The following is a 16969-nucleotide window of genomic DNA, read 5'->3' on the forward strand; positions in this document are numbered from 1 at the left end:
AAAGCAGTGACATAACTTTGCAGGGCAGTAGAGATTACACCCTGCTCTCCCGGCGCTATATAAGTGAGTCTTTCCGGGGGATGCCTACTCCTCTGAGGCCTCAGGACTTCCTCTGTGGACTCTCCCTGTTCAGACACCCCAGGTGACCCCTCGAGCCGATCTGTATAAAATGGCGATTTTTGTTATGTTAATCTGTGGAATGCGGCTTTGTTGTGTTTTAACGCTGCAGAGAGTTTGCGCTAGCAGTTTATTGTGGTTTAGAGGGTGATAAGAGGGTGCTATTAGCCAATGGGTGGTTATGTATCGTTTTGTTTTCGGATGCCATGCTGTATGATATGACTGTGGACTGAGTTTTGGCGGGGAGTCGGGAGGAGAGACGAGGAGGACGGCGGACGTGCGGAGAGGCTCCGGTCGATCACTTCGGGTGGTCCCGAGCCGTGGGTCGACGGAATTCGGGTGGTCGTCTGACGTCGAACTTGAGCTCCAACGGTAGCGCGCGAAGAACTTGGACTTTGAATAAGTGTTGGCGCCTTTTTTTTTCATTACTTTCCTCTCTGTATCACATGTATATTAATGCCCTAGAATTAGTAATATCTATAAAGTGTATGTGTTAAAATTTACTGGGTGTGCTGGCTGATGATTGATGTTTGTGATTGATTCGGGCGACGATTGACCCTGAGGGGACTGCTGAAGCAGGTGCTGGGCGGGATTTCCCCTAGACATACACGAGCCAAAATAACGGAACGTTACAAGTGGGGGCTACCGTCAGGGATTTGGATTTTTTTTTCGGGAAAGTTGTACTTGTGGTTGCGGTAAGTGGTGTGAAGATGGAGCGAGATAAGATTGTAAATTGGTGTGAAATGGAGGAGGTACCGGTGAATCATGCGTGTGTGGTAAGCGGGGTCGATTATCGCATTCCGGCAGAGGTACTGGTGCGAGGGTTGAGTTTGATTAAAGGTATCGGGCAGGTAGAACTTGTAGCTAGAAGGGGTGGGAAAGAACTGGAGGCTTGCTGGATGTTGGTGCGGGCGAGTGCCGACGTCATGGCTTTAGAATTACCAGCGACAGTCCATGTCCAGGGGGAGGCGGGGCCGTGGGGTCTCCATACCCTCCCCGAGGACGCAAGTGAGGAGGTGCCGGAGGAGCTAGTTGAGGCCCCCGGCCGGGTGCCCGTAGCAAGAGGTAGAGGTGCGGAGTGGGAAGGTTTGGCCAGGCCTCGCCCCCATGGGCTTGAGGAGACTGCCGAGTTAACGGCTGCCATTATCTCCCTGGCGAGAAGGGTTGAGGTGCACCGCCCGAAGCTGAGAATTTTCTCGGGAGCCAAGCCCACCCCGGAAGGGGAGGATGACTATGAGACCTGGGTTGAAGATACATCCCAATTGTTAGAGGTGTGGCCAGTTTCGGATGAGGAAAAGAGACAGCGATTGGTGGAAAGCTTAAGGGGCGGGGCAGCCCGGGTGGTCCGCGATCTGAGAGCGGCACGCCCCTTGGCTTCCCTATCGGAGTGTTTAGACGCTTTGGAGGAAGTGTTTGGACTGTCAGGGGATCCCTGGCGGCATTTAGCAGAGTTTCAACGGATGGGGCAGAGAAGAGGGGAAAAGCTCTCCGACTATGCTTTCAGGCTGGAAGGAAAGCTTACGGGGTTGCTGCGACGAGGTATAGTGAGGGAGGACGATGTGGCGGAGTTAAGGATGAGCCAGATATGTAGCGGTTCCCGGGAGGATGACAGGGTGGCTTGGAGTGTACGGCAGTCATTTAAGCAGAGCTCCCCTCCATCATTCGGACGGCTGATCCGAGAGGTACGGGCCGAGGAGTGTGCTTTGGGCCGACCAGGGGGCTCGGACCCTCAGGGACGGTCTTCAGCGGTTCAGGAGGTGGTAGCCGGGATGAGACCAGAGAAATCCAAGGGGTCCTCGGGGGCCCGTATCGGGAGGAGAGAGGCGGCGAGTAGTGGGTGCTATAACTGTGGGAGAGAGGGGCATTTCCGCCGGGAATGTGAGTGGCCGGGGGCGTGCTACCACTGTGGGGAAGCTGGCCACTTACGGAAGGATTGTGAGAGACGAAATGCGCCGAGGGGGGAGGGCCCCCAGGCCACCAAGAAGGGAGAGGTGTCGGGAAACTTAAGAGAGGCTCAGTGAGGGAACGGACTGGAGTCTCGGGAGGAACACGTTCCCAGAAAACCCCTATGGAACCCCGGAACAAACAAGCCCAAATTCCTGATGGGCTGGTGGGACCCCGTTCCAGCGTGTCCCTACGGATAGAGGGGATCTTTGCGAAAGCCATCCTTGACACCGGGTCGCAGGTTACCTTACTGTACCGGTCGTTCTACAACCAATATCTGAAGCATTTGGCAGTAACTCCGTTTAACGCATTGGAGATTTGGGGCATAAGTGATGGTGATTACCCGTACGATGGATACTTGTCAGTGAGAGTGGAATTTTCAGAGGGAGATGTGGGAGTATCGGAAGCCTTTGAGACGCTGGTGTTGGTTTGTCCGGATCCGGTGGAGACCGGTGGTGCTGCCCTGTTGGTGGGGACTAACTCCCCTCTGGTGCGACGGCTCTTGGGAGCCTGTAAGAAGAAGGGGGGGGAGAACTTTTTGGAGACCCTCTCGGTACACCCCGTGTTCCGAGGAGTGTACGAAGGAGTGAGTGACCCCCAGGGGCTGGACCCGGAGTGCAAACGAGGGACGGTGTGGTGCACTCAGGCGAGGCCTAAGGTGATACAGCCAGGGGAGGCGGCATTAGTGATGGGAACCCCCAGATTCCCCGGATTGCCGCCGGGAGAGGCCCTGCTAGTAGACGCCCCCGACGACCTGGAAAGGGAGTTCTGGTTCCCGGCTGGGGCGCTGGTGAGACCTGAATTGCAGAGGCCCTCAGCTGTACAGGCACGGCGGATGGGGGTGATGATACGGAACATAACGGAGAGGGAGATCACCTTTAAGCGCGGGATGCCCCTCGCGCACTTGTTCCCGGTGACGGTGATGTCCAGCGCCCCTGTGAAGCCCACTGGAAGAGAACTATTGGGAGACGGGGGGCGGCTGACCGAGGAGGCCTTTAATTTTGAAAACTCCCCTGTACCGCCGGCGTATAAGAGCAGGCTGGTGGAGAAGATGCTGAAGTTAGGGGATGTCTTTTCTCAGGGCGAGTTTGATGTAGGGTTTTCCAAGAGCACTCGGCACACCATTCGGGTAACAAATGACACCCCGTTTAGGGAGAGGTCGCGGCGGTTGGCCCCAGCAGATGTGGAGGATGTGCGGCAGCACTTGCGGCAGTTGAAAGATGCCGGGATTATTGCGGAGGCCCGAAGCCCATATGCGTCCCCCATAGTGGTGGCAAGGAAGAAAAATGGGAAGGTACGCATGTGCGTGGACTATAGGACCCTGAACCGCCGCACTGTTCCCGACCAATATACGGTCCCGAGGGTGGAAGATGCATTGGCCTGTCTAAGTGGTGCACAGTGGTTCAGTGTATTGGATTTGCGGAGTGGGTATTACCAGATTCCGATGAGCGAGACTGATAAGGAGAAGACAGCCTTTATCTGTCCCCTGGGGTTTTTCCAGTTCGAACGAATGCCCCAAGGTATCTCGGGGGCCCCAGCCACCTTTCAGCGGCTCATGGAGCGGACAGTGGGGGACATGAACCTGCTGGAGGTATTGGTGTACCTGGACGACCTGATAGTGTTCGGATCTACGTTGGAGGAACATGAGGAGCGGCTGCTGAAGGTGCTGAGTCGGCTGAGAGAGGAAGGGTTAAAACTTTCCCTGGATAAATGCCAGTTCTGTAAGACGTCAGTCAGTTATGTTGGGCACATAATCTCGCGAAATGGAGTGGCCACAGATCCGGATAAGATAGCCGCAGTCACCACCTGGCCGAGACCTCAGAAGGTGAGCGCCTTACGCTCGTTTTTGGGGTTTTGCGGATATTACCGGCGATTCGTGAAAGGATATGCGAAAATGAGTCATCCATTGAACCAGCTGTTGTGTGGCTATCCACCTATGGGGGGGAGGAGGAGGAAGGGAGACCGAGGGTCGGAGGTAGGAGGATACTTGAACCCGGGGGAGCCTTTTGGAGTGAGGTGGGATGCTCAATGTGAGGAGGCGTTCCAATCTCTAAAAAGGGCGCTGACACAGGCCCCAGTGTTGGCTTTTGCTGATCCCCGGAAGCCGTATGTTCTACACACTGATGCCAGTCACGAGGGTCTTGGGGCTGTTCTGTACCAGGAACAGGGAAACGGATTGAGGCCAGTGGCGTTTGTCAGTCGGAGCTTGTCGCCATCTGAGAGAAACTATCCCACTCACAAGCTGGAGTTCTTGGCATTGAAATGGGCGGTGGTAGACAAGTTGAGTGACTACCTATACGGGGCCCAGTTTGAAGTGAGAACTGATAACAACCCCCTCACTTATATCCTGACTTCGGCGAAGCTGGACGCTACTGGGCACCGGTGGGTAGCAGCCTTGTCTGCCTATGAGTTCAGCCTGAAGTACCGCCCGGGGAGTCGGAACATCGATGCAGATGCCCTGTCTCGTCGGGCGCACGACGAGTCGGGCACGGCCGAGGAGTGGAAGAGTGTCCCTGCCCAGGGAGTAAAGGCCATGTGTCAAGTTGGGAGCGACGGGGAAGTAGGAGCACAGATGGGAACGGATCGGGCAGTAGATCAACTGGGGGCTGACGGTGACGCGCTGCCCACTGGTTACTGTAATGTGACTGCTCTGAGGAACCGGCAGCTGCCGGAGTTGAGTCACCAGGAAGTACAGGCGGCTCAGCGTGATGACCCAAGCCTTGGCACTATCTGGTACGCGGTTAGCCAGGGTGATATGGGGCAGGTGGAGAAGGCGAAACATGCCTCCGTTCCTCTACTACTGAAGGAGTGGCCCCGGTTGAAGCTGAAGAACCACGTCCTGTACCGAGTCACTTCGCCTCCGGACCACCCCCGGCGCTGGCAGCTGGTCATGCCCGAGAAGTATCGAAAGGCTGTGCTTCAGGCTCTACATGATGATTCCGGGCACTTAGGGGTAGAGAAGACCTATGGATTAGTCAAGGACCGGTTTTACTGGCCCCGGATGAGGGGGGAGGTGGAAGAATACTGTAAGACCTGTAGCCGTTGCGTCAGGAGGAAGACCTTGCCTGCGCAGGCGGCTCCGTTATCCCACTTGCAGAGTGCAGGACCCATGGACCTGGTGTGTATGGATTTCCTGTCTATTGAGCCGGACACCAGCAATACCGCGAATGTTTTGGTCCTCACGGATCACTACACTAGATATGCGCAGGCTTTTCCTACTAAGGATCAGAAAGCGACTACAGTGGCGAAGGTGTTATGGGAGAAGTACTTTGTTCATTATGGCCTTCCCCGGCGGATCCACAGTGATCAGGGACGGGACTTCGAGAGCAGGCTTATCCATGAATTGCTGGATATGCTTGGGGTTGAAAAGTCCAGAACCACCCCCTATCACCCTCAGGGTGATCCTCAGCCCGAGAGGTTTAACCGGACCCTGCTGGACATGCTCGGCACCTTGGAGATTGGACGGAAGAGTAAGTGGAGTCAGCACATCGCCCATTTGGTTCATTGTTACAATTGTACTCGCAATGATGCTACGGGGTACTCGCCCTACTATCTGATGTTCGGACGGGAAGCGAGGTTGCCCATTGATCTGTGTTTTGGGACTGAAGCGGGGGAAATACCTTCGAAGCCATGTCTGAAGTACGTGTCCGATATGAGGAGAGAGTTGAAAAGGGCGTACGAGTTGGCTGAGGCGGCAGCCACCAAGCAGAACCAGCGGAATAAAAGGAGGTATGATCAGAAGGTAAAGTTCGTCCAGCTATTGCCGGGAGACCGAGTCCTCATCCGGAATTTAGGACTACAGGGTAAGCACAAGTTGGCGGACCGTTGGGCAGCCACCCCATATGTGGTGGAGAGTCAGATGCCGAATCTCCCGGTTTACCGGGTGAGACCTGAGGGCGGGCAGGGGCCTGTCAAGGTACTCCATCGGAACCACCTGTTGCCTCTGGGTCAAGAGGTGAAGATGGACCTAGAGTCCGAATGGGAGTTTACTCCTAGTACGAGGACTCTGCGAGGGCGCGGGGCGCGGGAAGAGGCCGCTGCGAAGAAAACGGGGCCGGTCCCCACCTCGAGAAGGGATACGTCATCGGAAGATGATGATTCGGACGTGTGGTACCTGCTTCCGTTCGCTGATTCCCCGGTGCCAGGAGAAGAGACTCTTGGCCCTTCCATCACTGAGTCAGGGGGACCGAGGGAGGGTGTTGCAGAGCCGCCTGTATTACAGCCGGCATTGGGGGAGGAGAGGGTGGAGGCAGAACCCGAGCCAGAGGGCTCACCGGGGCAGAGGGATCCCGGTGAAGGGGAAGGTCCGACAGATCGGCTCGAGGGGTCACCTGGGGTGTCTGAACAGGGAGAGTCCACAGAGGAAGTCCTGAGGCCTCAGAGGAGTAGGCATCCCCCGGAAAGACTCACTTATATAGCGCCGGGAGAGCAGGGTGTAATCTCTACTGCCCTGCAAAGTTATGTCACTGCTTTATGCACCTGGGTTGGGTTTTGTGTTTTACAAGGAGTACTAGTGAATTCTGTTAAAGTCATGCCCTCATGACGTTAACAGAATTCACTAGTACTCCTTGTAAAACACAAAACCCAACCCAGGTGCATAAAGCAGTGACATAACTTTGCAGGGCAGTAGAGATTACACCCTGCTCTCCCGGCGCTATATAAGTGAGTCTTTCCGGGGGATGCCTACTCCTCTGAGGCCTCAGGACTTCCTCTGTGGACTCTCCCTGTTCAGACACCCCAGGTGACCCCTCGAGCCGATCTGTCGGACCTTCCCCTTCACCGGGATCCCTCTGCCCCGGTGAGCCCTCTGGCTCGGGTTCTGCCTCCACCCTCTCCTCCCCCAATGCCGGCTGTAATACAGGCGGCTCTGCAACACCCTCCCTCGGTCCCCCTGACTCAGTGATGGAAGGGCCAAGAGTCTCTTCTCCTGGCACCGGGGAATCAGCGAACGGAAGCAGGTACCACACGTCCGAATCATCATCTTCCGATGACGTATCCCTTCTCGAGGTGGGGACCGGCCCCGTTTTCTTCGCAGCGGCCTCTTCCCGCGCCCCGCGCCCTCGCAGAGTCCTCGTACTAGGAGTAAACTCCCATTCGGACTCTAGGTCCATCTTCACCTCTTGACCCAGAGGCAACAGGTGGTTCCGATGGAGTACCTTGACAGGCCCCTGCCCGCCCTCAGGTCTCACCCGGTAAACCGGGAGATTCGGCATCTGACTCTCCACCACATATGGGGTGGCTGCCCAACGGTCCGCCAACTTGTGCTTACCCTGTAGTCCTAAATTCCGGATGAGGACTCGGTCTCCCGGCAATAGCTGGACGAACTTTACCTTCTGATCATACCTCCTTTTATTCCGCTGGTTCTGCTTGGTGGCTGCCGCCTCAGCCAACTCGTACGCCCTTTTCAACTCTCTCCTCATATCGGACACGTACTTCAGACATGGCTTCGAAGGTATTTCCCCCGCTTCAGTCCCAAAACACAGATCAATGGGCAACCTCGCTTCCCGTCCGAACATCAGATAGTAGGGCGAGTACCCCGTAGCATCATTGCGAGTACAATTGTAACAATGAACCAAATGGGCGATGTGCTGACTCCACTTACTCTTCCGTCCAATCTCCAAGGTGCCGAGCATGTCCAGCAGGGTCCGGTTAAACCTCTCGGGCTGAGGATCACCCTGAGGGTGATAGGGGGTGGTTCTGGACTTTTCAACCCCAAGCATATCCAGCAATTCATGGATAAGCCTGCTCTCGAAGTCCCGTCCCTGATCACTGTGGATCCGCCGGGGAAGGCCATAATGAACAAAGTACTTCTCCCATAACACCTTCGCCACTGTAGTCGCTTTCTGATCCTTAGTAGGAAAAGCCTGCGCATATCTAGTGTAGTGATCCGTGAGGACCAAAACATTCGCGGTATTGCTGGTGTCCGGCTCAATAGACAGGAAATCCATACACACCAGGTCCATGGGTCCTGCACTCTGCAAGTGGGATAACGGAGCCGCCTGCGCAGGCAAGGTCTTCCTCCTGACGCAACGGCTACAGGTCTTACAGTATTCTTCCACCTCCCCCCTCATCCGGGGCCAGTAAAACCGGTCCTTGACTAATCCATAGGTCTTCTCTACCCCTAAGTGCCCGGAATCATCATGTAGAGCCTGAAGCACAGCCTTTCGATACTTCTCGGGCATGACCAGCTGCCAGCGCCGGGGGTGGTCCGGAGGCGAAGTGACTCGGTACAGGACGTGGTTCTTCAGCTTCAACCGGGGCCACTCCTTCAGTAGTAGAGGAACGGAGGCATGTTTCGCCTTCTCCACCTGCCCCATATCACCCTGGCTAACCGCGTACCAGATAGTGCCAAGGCTTGGGTCATCACGCTGAGCCGCCTGTACTTCCTGGTGACTCAACTCCGGCAGCTGCCGGTTCCTCAGAGCAGTCACATTACAGTAACCAGTGGGCAGCGCGTCACCGTCAGCCCCCAGTTGATCTACTGCCCGATCCGTTCCCATCTGTGCTCCTACTTCCCCGTCGCTCCCAACTTGACACATGGCCTTTACTCCCTGGGCAGGGACACTCTTCCCTCGCCGGGGGCCGACATATCCTTTGACATATGGGCCAGATGCACTACCTTGAACTGTATCAAGGAGTGACGGGCACACATAGATGAGTTATTAACCAAATGAAAAATTTTACTCCATTGATTGTCTGAGAATGACTCTTGAACTTCCAATTCCCAAGCACGTTTAATTTTATCATTAGATATCATTCGTGAATTCAATAACCGTTTATAGATTATAGCTATCAACCCTTTTTGAAATGGTTTAAACTGAAAGTGAGCATCTGTCATATTAGGTGGATAAGCAGAAGGGTAATTTGGCAGCAAACCATGTAAAAAAATTCCTAATTTGTAAATGTCTAAAAAAAATATACATTAGATAAACCATATTTATCCACTAACTGAGAAAAAGACATTAAACAATTCCCTAAAAACAAATCTAAAAAAGTCATTATTCCCTTAGTTTTCCAAATTAAAAAGGTCTTACCCAACTTTGATGGTTTAAAAAAATAATTAAAATGGATATTACTAGAAAGAACAAAATTATTTAACTCAAAAAAATCTACGAAACTGAAACCAAATTCTTAAAGTATGTTTAATAATGGGATTAAAGTCTTGTCTACTAATCTTAGAAAACACAAAGGGAAGAGGAATTCCCAGTATTGAGGCCAAAGAGAACCCCTTCACCGAGTTTTCCTCCAAATCCAGCCATGAAGAACATTCATGTATGTCTGAGTAATGAATCCAAAAAGTAATATATTGAATATTAATTGCCCAATAATACATTCTAAAATTTGGCAAAGCCATACCACCATCCTTTCTTAATTTCTGGAATAAAGGTTTACTCAATCTAGGATTTTTATTATTCCAAGTATAAAATAAGATTATAGAATCTATTCTATTAAAAAATGTTTTAGGGACAAAGGTAGGAACTGCCTGAAATGTAGATAAGAATTTCGGTAGAACTATCAGTTTAATAGCATTAGTTCAACCTAATAATGATAACGTCATAGGTGACCATTTAGAAAGCATTTGTTGGGTGTAATCAATTAATGGGAGAAAATTGTATTTATACAGGTCCTTAAAATTTTTAGTAATTTTAATACCAAGATAAGTAATTTTTAGCAATACTAAAAGGAACTTGATGATATTGATCTGAGTAATTATTAATAGGAAATAACTCACTTTTATATAAATTTAATTTATATCCAGAAAAACTACTGAATTCAGAAAATATAGATAACATAGAAGGAATAGATTTCCTAGGATCTGAAATATAATCCAACAGGTCATCAGCATACAACGAAACCTTGTGTACTTTGTCCCCTTTCTTAATACCCTGAACAGTATTGGAATCTTTAACAGCAACAGCAAGGGGTTCTAAAGCCGTTAAATAATAAAGGGCTGAGAGGACATCCCTGCTGAGTACTTCTGTATAATCTAAAGTAAGGAGATTTATGATTATTAGTTATAACTGCAGCCATAGGGGCTTGATAGATCAATTTGATCCAGGAAAAAAAATCCCAGACCAAAATTATATCTTTCCAAAACCTCAAATAAGTAAAACCACTCCACCCTATCAAAAGCTTTCTCCGCATCAAGAAAACAACAAGATTCTTCAGATGGAGAGGAGTGAATACCATTTAATAATTTTAGAATGTTAAAATGTGGATATCTATTTTTAATAAATCCAGTTTGATCATTGGAAATAACAGGAGGTAAAATACTCTCAAGTCTATTAGCCAAAATCTTAGAAAGAATTTTAAAATCCACATTCAGTAAAGAGATTGGTCTATAGGAAGCGCATTCAGATAAATCTTTTTCTTTTTAGGAATTAGTGAGATTGATGCCACATGCTACAAAGTTCAAAATTCAAAGAAAATTTATTATCAAAGTACATATATGTCACCATATACAACCCTGAGATTCATTTTCTTGTGGAACCGGGTCAGGTCACAGATCTTTCAGTGGGTGAGCATCTGGGGGACAGTGACCACCGCTGCCTGGCCTTTAGCATTATCATGGAAAAGGATAGAATGAGAGAGGACAGGAAAATTCTTAATTGGGGAATGGGAAATTATGAGTCTATAAGGCTAGAACTTGTGGGTGTGAATTGGGATGATGTTTTTGCCGGGAAATGTACTATGGACATGTGGTCGATGTTTAGAGATCTCTTGCAGGATGTTAGGGATAAACTTGTCCCAGTGAGGAAGATAAAGAATTGTCAGGTGAGGGAACCATGGGCGACAAGTGAGGTGGAAAATCTAGTCAGGTGGAAGAAGGCAGCATACATGAGGTTTAGGAAGCAGGGATCAGATGGGTCTATTGAGGAATATAGGGAAGCAAGAAAGGAGCTTAAGAAGGGCCTGAGAAAAGCAAGAAGGGGGCATGAGAAGGCCTTGGCGAGTAGGGTAAAGGAAAACCCCAAGGCATTCTTCAATTATGTGAAGAAAAAAAGGATGACAGGAGTGATCACCAATGAGAGTATTCACCAATGAGAGGCAACTTGATGACGGTGAGGACAATATGAGTGAGGTTGATGTTCTGGAGCATGTTGATATTAAGGGAGAGGAGGTGTTGGAGTTGTTAAAATACATGAGGACGGTTAAGTCCCCAGGGCCTGATGGAATATTCCCCAAGCTGCTCCACGAGGCGAGGGAAGAGACTGCTGAGCCTCTGGCTAGGATCTTTATGTCCTCGATGTCTGTGGGAATGGTACCGGAGGATTGGAGGGAGGCGAATGTTGTCCCCTTGTTCAAAAAAGGTAGTAGGGATAGTCCGAGTAATTATAGACCAGTGAGCCTTACGTCTGTGGTGGGAAAGCTGTTGGAAAAGATTCTTAGAGATAGGATCTATGGGCATTTAGAGAATCATGGTCTGATCAGGGACAGTCAGCGTGGCTTTGTGAAGGGCAGATCATGTCTAACAAGCCTGATAGAGTTCTTTGAGGAGGTGACTAGACATATAGATGAGGATAGTGCAGTGGATGTGATCTATATGGATTTTAGTAAGGCATTTGACAAGGTTCCACACGGTAGGCTTATTCAGAAAGTCAGAAGGCATGGGATCCAGGGAAGTTTGGCCAGGTGGATTCAGAATTGGCTTGCCTGCAGAAAACAGAGGGTCATGGTGGAGGGAGTACATTCGGATTGGAGGGTTGTGACTAGTGGTGTCCCACAAGGATCAGTTCTGGGACCTCTACTTTTCGTGATTTTTATTAATGACCTGGATGTGGGGGTAGAAGGGTAGGTTGGCAAGTTTGCAGACAACACAAAGGTGGTGTTGTAGCTAGTGTAGAGGATTGTCAAAGATTGCAGAGAGACATTGACAGGATGCAGTAGTGGGCTGAGAAGTAGCAGATGGAATTCAACCCGGAGAAGTGTGAGGTGGTACACTTTGGAAGGACAAACTCCAAGGCAGAGTACAAAGTAAATGGCAGGATACTTGGTAGTGTGGAGGAGCAGAGGGATCTGGGGGTACATGTCCACAGATCCCTGAAAGTTATCTCACAGGCAGATAGGGTAGTTAAGTAAGCTTACGGGGTGTTAGCTTTCATAAGTCAAGGGATAGAGTTTAAGAGTCGCGAGGTAATGATGCAGCTCTAAAAAACACTGGTTAGGCCACACATGGAGTGCTGCGTCCAGTTCCGGTCGCCTCACTATAGGAAGGATGTGGAAACATTGGAAAGGGTACAGAGGAGATTTACCAGGATGCTGCCTGGTTTAGAGAGTATGGATTATGATCAGAGATTAAGGGAGCTAGGGCTTTACTCTTTGGAGAGAAGGAGGATGAGAGGAGACATGATAGAAATATACAAGATATTAAGAAGAATAAATAGAGCAGACAGCTAGCGCCTCTTCCCCAGGGCACCACTGCTCAATACAAGAGGACATGGCTTTAAGGTAAGGGGTGGGAATTTCAAGGGGTATATTAGAGGAAGGTTTTTTACTCAGAGAGTGGTTGGTGCGTGGAATGCACTGCCTGAGTCAGTGGTGGAGGCAGATACACTAGTGAAGTTTAAGAGATTACTAGACAGGTTTAGGAAAAACTTCTTCGCACATAGAGTGGTGAATCTGTGGAATTCTCTGCCACAGGAAACAGTTGAGGCCAGTTCATTGGCTATATTTAAGAGGGAGTTAGATATGGCCCTTGTGGCTAAAGGGATCAGGGGGTGTGGAGGGAGGGCTGGTACAGGTTTCTGAGTTGGATGTTCAGCCATGATCATACTTTATGGTGGTGCAGGCTCGAAGGGCCGAATGGCCTACTCCTGCACCTATTTTCTATGTTTCTATGTTTCTATGTATATGGAGGAATTTAAGGTGGGGGGTTATATGGGAGACAGGGTTTGAGGGTCGGCACAACAATGTGGGCCAAAGGGCCTGTACTGAGCTGTAATATTCTATGTTCTATGATATACTCAATAAATCCATATTAAAGTAATAACTATAGAGCCATATGATATAAGAGAAGAATTAGGACATTTGGCCCATCGAGTCTGCTCTGCCATTTCATCATGGCTGTCCATTTTCCCTCTCAGCACCCCATATCCCTTCATGCCCTGACCAAACAAGAATCTATTAACCTCTGCCTTAAGTATACATAAAGACTTGGCCTCAACAGCTGCCTGTGGCAAAGAATTCCATAGATTCACCATGCTCTGGCTAAAGAAACTTCTCCTTATCTCCATTCTAGAAGGACACCTCTCTATTCTATGGCTGTGTCCTCTGATCTTAAACTCTGCCACCCCCTCCACATCCACTCTAACAAGGCCTTTCACCATTCTGGAGGTTTTAATGAGTTCACCCCTCACTCTTCTGAATTCCAGTGAATACAGACCCAGAACCAACAAGCACTCTTCATATGACAAGACATTCAATCCTGGAATTATTTTCATGAACCTCCTTTGAACCCTGTCCAGTTTCAGCACATCTTTTCCAAGATAAGGGGTCCAAAACTGTTCACAATACTCCAAGTGAGGCCTCACCAGTGCTTTATAAAGTCTCGACATTACATCCTTGCTTTTATATTCTAGTTCTCTTGAAATGAATGTTAACATTGCATTTGTCTTTCTCATTGCTGACTCAACCTCCAAATTCACCTTTAAGGAATCCTGCACAAGGACTCCCAAGTCCCTTTGTGCCTCCGTTTTTTTGTATTTGCTCTCCATTTAGAAAATAGTCAATCCTTTCATTTCCTCTACCAAAGTGCATGACCATACACTTCCTGACACCGTAATCCATCTACCATTTCTTTGCCCATTCTTCTAATTTGTCTAAGTCCTTCTGTAGCTTCTCTACTTACTCAGAACTACCTGCCCCTCCACCTATCTTCATATAATCTACAAACTTTGCAACAAAGCCATCAATTCCATCATCCAAATCATTAACAATTAACATAAAAAGAATTGGTTCCAACACAGACCTCTGTGGAACACCACTGGTCACTGGCACCCAGCCAGGAAAGGCTCCCTTTACTCATAGTCATAGTCATAGTCATACTTTATTGATCCCGGGGGAAACTGGTTCCCACTCTTTGCCTCCTGCCAATCAGCCACTGCTTTATCCGTGCTAGAACCTTTCCTGTAATATCATTCACACGTAGCTTGTTAAGCAGTCTCGTGTGGCACCTTGTCAAAGGCCTTCTGAAAATTCAAAGTACACAACATTAACTGATTCTCCATTGTCTATCCTATTTGCCAGTTCTTCTAAAATTCCAACAGATTTGTCAGATAAGATGTTCCTTAGAGAAACGATGCTGACTACAGCCTATTTTATTATAAACCTCCAAGTACTCTGAGACCTCATCCTTAATCATCGACTCCAACATCTTCCCAACCTCTGAGGTCAGTTTCCTTTTGTGCCTCTCGGCCTTGAAGAGTGGAGTGACATTTGTAATTTTCCAGTCTTCCAGAACCATTCCAGAATCTCGTGATTCTTGAAAGATTGTTACTAATGCCTCCACGATCTCTTCAGCCACCTCTTTCTGAATTCTTGGGTGTGCTCCATCTCATCCAGGTGACTTATCTACCTGCAGATCTTTCGATTTCCCAAGAAACTTCCCTCTAGTAATGGTAACTTCACACACTTCATAACCCCTGACATCTTGAACTTCCACCATTCTGCTAGTGTCTTCCACCTTGAAGACTGATCCAAAATACTTATTCAATTTGTCCATCATTTTATTGTTCCCTATTACTACCCCTCCAGCATTGTTTTCCAGCAGTCCAATATCCACACTTGCATCCCTTTTATGCATTATATATCTGAAGAAAGTTTTATTGTCTTCTTTAATATTATTGGCTAGCTTACTTCCGTATTCCATCTTTACATTCTTAATGACTTTTTTAGTTGCCCACTGTTGGTTTTTAAAAGTTTACCAGTCCTCTAACTTCCCATTAATTTTTGTTCTATTATTATATGCTCTCTCTTTGGCTTCTATAGAACATAGAACATAGAATAGTACAGCACAGTACAGGCCCTTTGGCCCACAATGTTGTGCCGACCCTCAAACCCTGCCTCCCATATAAGCCCCCACCTTAGATTCCTCCATATACCTGTCTAGTAGTCTCTTAAACTTCACTAGTGTATCTGCCTCCACCACTGACTCAGACAGTGCATTCCACGCACCAACCACTCTCTGAGTAAAAAACCTTCCTCTAATATCCCCCTTGAACTTCCCACCCCTTACCTTAAAGCCAGGTCCTCTTTTGTTGAGCAGTGGTGCCCTTGGGGAAGAGGCACTGGCTATCCACTCTATCTATTCCTCTTACTATCTTGTATACCTCTATCATGTCTCCTCTCATCCTCCTTCTCTCCAAAGAGTAAAACCCTAGCTTCCTTAATCTCTGATCATAATGCATACTCTCTAAACCAGGCAGCATCCTGGTAAATCTCCTCTGTACCCTTCCCAATGCTTCCACATCCTTCCTATAGTGAGATGACCAGAACTGGACACAGTACTCCAAGTGTAGCCTAACCAGAGTTTTATAGAGCTGCATCATTACACCGCGACTCTTAAACTCTATCCCTCGACTTATGAACGCCCCATAAGCTTTCTTAACTACCCTATCCACCTGTGAGGCAACTTTCAGAGATCTGTGGACATGTACCCCGAGATCCCTCTGCTCCTCCACACTACCAAGTATCCTGCCATTTACTTTGTACTCTGCCTTGGAGGTTGTCCTTCCAAAGTGTACCACCTCACACTTCTCTGAGTTGAACTCCATCTGCCACTTCTCAGCCCACTTCTGCATCCTATCAATGTCTCTCTGCAATCTTTGACAATCCTCTACACTATCTACAACACCACCAACCTTTGTGTCGTCTGCAAACTTGCCAACCCACCCTTCTACCCCCACATCCAGGTCGTTAATAAAAATCACGAAAAGTAGAGGTCCCAGGACAGATCCTTGTGGGACACCACTAGTCACAATCCTCCAATCTGAATGTACTCCCTCCACCACCACCCTCTGCCTTCTGCAGGCAAGCCAATTCTGAATCCACCTGGCCAAACTTCCCTGGATCCTATGCCTTCTAACTTTCTGATAAGCCTACCGTGTGGAACCTTGTCAAATGCCTTACTAAAATCCATATAGATCAGATCCACTGCACTACCCTCATCTATATGCCTGGTCACCTCCTCAAAGAACTCTATCAGGCTTGTTAGACATGATCTGCCCTTCACAAAGCCATGCTGACTGTCCCTGATCAGACCATGATTCTCTAAATGCCTATAGATCCTATCTCTAAGAATCTTTTCCAACAGCTTTCCCACCACAAACGTAAGGCTCACTGGTCTATAATTACTCGGACTATCCCTACTACCTTTTTTGAACAAGGGAACAACATTCGCCTCCCTCCAATCCTCCGGTACCATTCCCATGGACAACGAGGACATAAAGATTCTAGCCAGAGGCTCAGCAATCTCTTCTCTCGCCTCGTGGAGCAGCCTGGGGAATATTCCGTCAGGCCCTGGGGACTTATCTGTCCTAATGTATTTTAACAACTCCAACACCTCCTCTCCCTTAATATCAACATGCTCCAGAACATCAACCTCACTCATATTGTCCTCACCATCATCAAGTTCCCTCTCATTGGTGAATACCGAAGAGAAGTATTCATTGAGGACCTCGCTCACTTCCACAGCCTCCAGGCACATCTTCCCACCTTTATCTCTAATCAGTCCTACCTTCACTCCTGTCATCCTTTTTTTCTTCACATAATTGAAGAATGCCTTGGGGTTTTCCTTTACCCGACTCGCCAAGGTCTTCTCATGCCCCCTTCTTGCTCTTCTCAGCCCCTTCTTAAGCTCCTTTCTTGCTTCCCTATATTCCTCAATAGACCCATCTGATCCCTGCTTCCT

This window comes from Mobula birostris, chromosome 21 (assembly GCF_030028105.1).
Source record: "Mobula birostris isolate sMobBir1 chromosome 21, sMobBir1.hap1, whole genome shotgun sequence".
NCBI lineage: Eukaryota > Metazoa > Chordata > Chondrichthyes > Myliobatiformes > Myliobatidae > Mobula > Mobula birostris.